Consider the following 7023-nt stretch of genomic DNA (forward strand, 5'->3'; position numbering starts at 1 on the left):
GAAAGCGGAGAGGCCTAGTTCTCAGCTGCCACACCCCTACTTCCCCAGAGGTGCCAGGTGACCTGGCCTGGGCCCCGCCCATCTCTGGCCCCAGAGAACTCCCTACCCCACCCCAGATGAGGGTGGGAAGGCCAGAGTCTTGTGGGTGGGGTCAACAGGGTGAAGGTGACCTCACTCCTCCCTCCTACCCCTCCCTCCCTCCCTCCCTCCCTCCCTCCTGTGGTCTGGTCTGCAACGGTAGTGTCTCCCGAGAGCTCTCAGGTGCCAGGGTGGCCCAGCCCAACCCCACCCCTTTGGAGCTGCTGCGTTAGCTCCCTGCAAGGCTCTGCCCCCTCCTGCTGGGAGGGGCTGTCCTCCGGAGCTGGCACTTCAGCAGGTGGGGAGCGGGGATGTGCTGGAGCCTGCCTGTGTGATGAGGAGCCTCGGAATCTGAGCGGATGGGTGGAATCTGAAAGTGCTGGTGTGCGGGAGTGCAAAGGTCTGCATGTTTGCGTGTTTGTGGCTGTGCGAGGCTTGGTGTGAGAGTGTTGCCTGTGTCAGAATGCCTTCCGTGGCAATGTGACTAAGTGTGTCTCTGTACTCGTGTCCCTGTGCATTTGTGAATATGAATCTGGGGGGTTCATTCACTCAGAATGCATTTATTGAGCACCCCCTGGTGCTGGGCGTGCAGTAGTGGGCAAAGCCGGCCAAGCACCCTGCCCTGGTGGAGCTTGCATTCCAGTGGGGAGACAGGCAGTAAACAAACAATGTTAAAAGATACATTAGATGCATAGGATGGAGAAATAGAGCTAAGTAAAAGGATGGGGGAAGGTGCAGGGATGCAGTTTTAGAAGTGTGTTGATGCGTATGTCCAAGCGTGCATCTGAGAATGGCATCTCAGTGTGTGTGACAAGGGTGCCCCCTGGGAGCACACGTCTGGCCCCTCTCCAGGCACCAGTTCCCCAAACAGGCCATCAGCCCAGGCCTTCCCAGCCAAAGTGCCGTACTCTGCCTCTTTCCCAGGCAGTGCCAGCCCCTCCTCCCTTTCCCCCATGCCAGCCTCTCCCCGAGCTGGGCCAGCTCCCCAAACCGGTGAGACGGAGTCCCAGCAAGTCGCAGCGTGGGCGCTCTCGGGCCCTCCAGCCCATCTCCGACCCCACCCAGCCCAGACGCTCCTGCCTGCACCATGCCTCACTTTGTACCCACCCAGCACCTCATCAGTCATGACATCCGTAGTAAAATGGGTAGGAGGTTAGGGAGAGGCCAAAAAGGCCAGACTCAGGTGCCACGGAGGTGTCCCAGACCCAGAAAGACCCTCCTGAGGACAGTGTCTCTCCTACAATGTGCTGAGTGCCTACTATGGGCCAGACACTTGGCAACTTATTTATAACACCCCAAACAGTTTTGCAACAGAGAGAAGTGAGAAGCAGTTTGTCCAGGGTTCCTCAAGGAGGGTGGTGGCTGAGCTGCCTTCGAACCTCTTCTCCCCGAATCATGCTGCTCAGAGAAGGGAGGGAAAGATGGGAATACCGCCCGCGTCTCTGGCGTTGGCCTTGTCCTTTTCAGCTGTCAGCAGGGGCCAAGAAGAGGAAGGCGAAGGCCAGACGTGGAGACAAAAGACCCACACAGCCACCGCTCACCTCAGGAGACAGGAGTTTCAGAAGGGGGGGGAGAGGAAGGGCAGGTAGGGGCCCCTCTCGGGCCTGCTCCCAGAGGCAGTCCAGCCCCACTGTCAGCCCCCTGAGATTGGGTGGGGTGTTAGGGGGCCTGGGGACAGACTGGCTGGAGTCACTTAGACTGGCCTCTTCTTGAATCCTAAGAAGTGAGGGTCAAGTGAGGTGGGAGGAGTCCCATGGTCTTCCCCCCACTTCTAGTATATTCCAATGGGAGAAACTCCCCCCTTAGGTTTGAGAAAGAGTTCTTGAAGTCTTCCCCTCTTGTCCCCCTTCTCCGGGAGAGTAGAGTCCTCTGGGGACAAAGGATGGCATCCTCCTGTGTCGGAAGGCTGGGGCCAACCGCAGAGCCTGACCAGAGGAGTCCTGGCAGTGGCGAGCTTCAGCCCCACCCCACCCCCAGCTCACCCACACTGAGGGCTTCATCCAGGCCTCCTTTGCAATGTCTCTGTGGATAGCACTGGTATAGGTCCCCCATTTCACAGATGGGGAAACTGAGGCCCTGAGAGGCTAGATTGGGCCAGGGCTCACTGTAAGGCTGGTGCAGCCCTGCCCAGCCCAAGCTCCAAGGTGCCTGGGGGTTACATTGGGGTATTCTAGGGGCTGGGGCCACTCACCCCAATCAGCCCCAACCTAAACCCCAGGCCAGCCTCATCACCCCATAATCACCACTGGCCCAGGACCCACCTGGCGCCAGGTGCCTGGATAGCATCTTGTTTGTCCCCCAAACAGCCCTCGGTGTGGAAGCATCTGTCATGCCCATGACTCAGATGGGGAAACTGAGGTAAGGGGGAGGACACACAGGCTGGCTTACCCACCTCCCCACTACCACATACACACACATATACTTGGTTCTCTGAATCCATGAAAGAACTCACTAAGATAAGTCACCCCCAAAGAAGAGACCAAGAGAACTTAACATTTTCCCTTTCAGGTCACCTTTTCCATCTGTCCATTTTTCTTTTAGAAGTGTGATGTTATGTTCCTGGAGCAAAGTAAGAGGTGGTCACTGGAGAGTCCTCTTGGCTAAATCCTTGTGGCCTTCCTGGAGGAGGAGATTGGGAAGGCTCAAGGTTTAGCCACCTCTAAGCGGTCTGGGTGGGTGTAGGGGAACTTCCCGTTATTATCTCCAAATGTGGTTGTAGACCAAGTTACAGAGACACAGGGACAGGAATGAAGTCAGGAAATGCTTGTCATATGACCTCAACCTTTAGCACAATTATTTTGATAAACTTGTTTATTTTTTATAATATACTGATATACTCAAAAGAGGAAATGTCCCTGGTTTCTCCCCCAAACCCCCTCACACACACTTTGAACGGAGCTGGCTTCTCCCCAGCACCCACTTCACAGATGGGTCTAGCCTCCACCAGACCCCCACCCCATGCTCCCTGCCCCTCCCCCTCATGACTCCCAGGTTCTCTGCTGGGGCCATCAATTAACTATGAGCTCTGAGTCGTCTGCTTCTTAAACTGGAGGTTGAAGTGCTGATGAAATATTCAAGGACCTCAACTCTCAAATTCCCTGGCGGCCCAGGGAGGGGCGGGGGCAGACGGGATAATTGTATGAGGCCAGGGGAAGTCCTGACTCCAGTTCCCGCTGTGGAGGGGTTGGAACCTGGGGTTGGAGCGGGGCATGGGGGTTGGAGAGGCCAGGGAGCTGCGGGAAGGGTCTCTGTGCAAACCGACGGCTGCTGGGGCTCTGGGCGGCACCTGCTCAGGCCTTAGAGGGTTTAGAGGAAGTGAAGGGAGGTTGCTGATTCAGACCCCTGAGGGGAGCTGGAGGGCAGAGCTGGCGGGCGGGTGACAAAGCTCCAGGTCCCGGCCCAGCCAGGAACGTGCTGGTGTGGTTTTCAGGGAAGTTCCTTTGTCTCCTGACTCCAGTCTCAGTTTCCCCACATATGGAAAGGAAGGAGGCTGATTAGACTATTCCTTCTTTTTCTTCCCGAAGAGGTGGGGCAGGTGGGGGAGAAAAGACATTCCTGCCGTGATCCTGCGTGCGTGCGTTCGTGCGTGTGTGTGTGTGTGTGTGTGTGTGTGTGTGTGTGTGTGTGGAGGGGTGCCTCTCTGGGCAAGGGCGCCTGTCAGGGCAGGCATCTCTCCTGGCTTGTGGGGGAGGGAGGGGCCGGCAGGCTGGCGGGGTGGGTGGGGCCCTGCAGCGTCAGCCTGTGCGTGGAGTTGCCCAGCCAGGAGCAGGAAAGGGGGTGACTCAGGTGGAAAGGCCTTCCCTGTTCCTCCCCCGACTCAATCACTCAGGAGGGGGAGGGGTGCTCGGAGAGATGGGGAGACCCAGGACCAGAATGCAATCCTGATGTTTCGGCCCACCCCATTGGGCTCCTGAGGTCCTGGAATGGCACTGTGGGGGCGCTGGGGTGGGCCAGGGAGAGCAAACCCAGGACAGACCTTCCCTGGGGAGGTCCTGACCTTCCCCCAGCGCCCCCTCGCCACCACCAGCCCCTGGTATCTCCCGCTGGCCTGCGCTATTTCTGGCCCGTCCTTATCTCCGTTTTCTTGTCTCCCTGTTTTCCCTTCAACATTCCATCCCCGCCTACCCATCTTACAGTGAGTGAAGTGTTGCTGGAGTTACCTCTATAATTAAGCCCCCAACCCCACCCCTGGATGGGCACACACCCAAAGGACCAGACCCTGGCTCTGGGCAGCCTCTGGCCTCCAGGCTCCTCCCCTGGACAAAGGGCGGCAAAAAGGCAGGAGCCTGGTACCCCTACCTCAGGGCCCGGTACCCTTCTACCCTTCTCCTGCTCTGGGGGAAGCTGGTACCCCTCCTGCCAGAAGAGTCTGGGGGTTCAGAGGCTCTCCTGCAACAGCCAGCGTCCTGTCCCGGCTCAGGGGTCACTCTGAGCAAGTCTTCCTAGCCTGACTCCGAGGGCAGGGGCAGGAGTGTAAAGGGAGTCTCATACCCAGAGATCTAAACGCCTTGCAGAGCAAGGCTAACAGACTGGTGAAGAAGATGGACATCCACAAGGAACGGAAGGGCCAGGACGGAACTAAAATTCTGACCTTGGAACATGGCAGTCGGGGATGATGGTCTCCTGCCCCCCCCCCCGAACCGTCTCCCCTTCCCTTCGCGTCCTGGCCCCCCCCCACTGCGGAGGGCCTCCAGGACACACATGCAGATTCCCCCACTCGCAGGTCTGTGCTGCGTCCATCCCTCCCCCATCATTGTCCCTCGTCACCCTTTGCCCGTACAGTGCGTGGTGCCTCTCTCCATCTGCGGGAGGCAGGGCTAGTGTAAGGGGCCTGTGGGGCCTACACAAGGAAGGGTGGGTGCTGGGCAAGGAATTCCCAAGAGTGTCGGGTACCCAGAATGTGGTCTCGAAGGGGAGATGCATGAACTCTGTGTAGGCTTGTTTTTCCTGGCCCCACGTGGAGGGTGCAAGCCCAGGAGGACCAGTGCGGGGGTGTCCCAAGGGCAGGAGCCAGGGCAGAAGCCCCTTCCCGGGTCTGCAGAGGGCTCTCCCCTGGCTGAGAGCAAGCCCGTCCTTCAGGTGCCTCTTGCCCTGGCTGGTGTGGCTCAGTGGATTGAGCACCAGGCTGCAAACCGAGAGTTCACTGGTTCGATTCTCTGTTGGGGCACCTGCCTGGGTTGTGGGCCATGTTGGGGACATGTGAGAGGCAGGTGATCGATGTCTCTCTCTCACCCCAATGTTTCTCTCCCTCTCTTCCTCCCTTGACTTCTCTGTAAAAATAAATTAATAAGATATATATTTCTTAAAGATGCCTCTTGAATTTTTGCATTGCCTTTGATTCCAGCCTGCCGTGGGGACAGTCCAGCCGTCTGTCTCCTTCCCACTGCTGTGATGCCAGGGAGAGCTGCTGTGTGATGAAAAGGGACCGCCATCAGCCTGAAGTTTATCAGCCCATCAGCTCACCCAGTCTTTCATGGTAGAGGTTGCCGTTCCTGAGGCCAGCTTAGGCCCAAGAGGAGGGAAGTGTGTGTGTGTGTGTGTATGTTGGGGAGGGAGCTGACAGGGCTGGCGTGCGTGTATCTGAATCTGTGCCCCTGAGTGTATATCCCCAAGGCCGGGGCACGGATGCTGTGGGCGGATGTGTGTGTGATGTGTACAGACCTACACCTCTGCCTGCCTGTCTGGGGAAGGGGTCCCCGCAGAAAAAGGGCTGGGTCTGAACAGAGCACAGAATCCCTTCCACGTCCTTATATGGCCCAGAGGCCTGGGGAGGACCAGGGAAGCAGACGAGTGGAGGAAGCCCCTGGCTGTCGCTCATCTTCCCCCAGGGCAGTGCCTCCTCCCATCTTTCCCCACCTCCCCTCCCTCCCCAATCAGCCCCTCATCCGACGACCCCTGTTTGCCAGTAAATTCTGTCTGTGGAGCAGCTGGGGGTGGGCCACTCAATGCTCTTTCCTTCTTTACTCTGAGGCCTCAGAAAACTGCAAGGTTGAATAAACCAGATGTGTTCTTAGCAGCCCAAGAACTCTGCTTCCGCTAGGCTTTGGGCAAGAGAAATGAGTTTAAACTGCAGAAATGTGAATGGAGGCCAAACACCAGAAGGAACTGACCTGTGTCAGAATGAGGAGACACCCCCCCCCCATAAGGGGGGATGGAGAGTCCCCTTTTCTGGAGATCTGGCCAACAGAAATTCCCGCCTTTGAAGGCTTGGAGGCTGGGGACTGGGTAAGGTGGTCTTGTGGCCCTTCCTTCAAGTTCAAGCTACACAGGGGACTGTGGCCACAGCAACTCTCGTCTGACCCCTTATCCTTAACCCTAGGCCCCTCCTCACCCCGTGAGACCACGTGCCCCATGCAGACAGCTGATGATAGTAGACATCAGTTTCTGATCCCTTTCTGTACCCTCCATGCCCGGCAGGCGCATTATAGGCACTTAATAAAAGTGCAGAGGCTTCTTGAGCTGGGAGGAGAGTCAACTCTTATTCCGGTCTTTCCTGCTGCTGGGATGGTGCGTCCACCCAGCCCCAGCCCAAGTGCTTGGCTCCCAGACCATCGTGTTGCAGCAGGTCCCAGGCTGACAGGCAGGGAGCATTCTGGGAACACGCACACACACACACACACATACACACAGAGGCTTGTTTGAAGCCTTATTTCTACCCCTCCACTCCACTCCATTCCAGCTCCTCCACCCTTCTGCCATCCATGAGTTCTGCCCTGCCTGCAGCGCCGAAGTCAGGAGAAAGTCGGGTTCAGCCAGTGCTGGGCATGGGAAGTGTGTCAGTGTACAGGGTTGGGGGTGGGGCGGTGGGCAGGGGAGGGTAAGAGGTGGGAGGGAGGAAGTGTGCAGCAGCCTAGGGTTGTGAGCTCTTTTCCTCCCCAGCAGGGGACTGGCCACTGAGCTGGGGCAGGATGGCAAGCAGCAGGTGGGGCAGGGGTAAGGGAGGGG

Source organism: Sturnira hondurensis, unplaced genomic scaffold, assembly GCF_014824575.4.
Source record: "Sturnira hondurensis isolate 20B ecotype Veracruz unplaced genomic scaffold, ASM1482457v3 Scaffold0021632, whole genome shotgun sequence".
In the NCBI taxonomy this organism is placed as follows: domain Eukaryota; kingdom Metazoa; phylum Chordata; class Mammalia; order Chiroptera; family Phyllostomidae; genus Sturnira; species Sturnira hondurensis.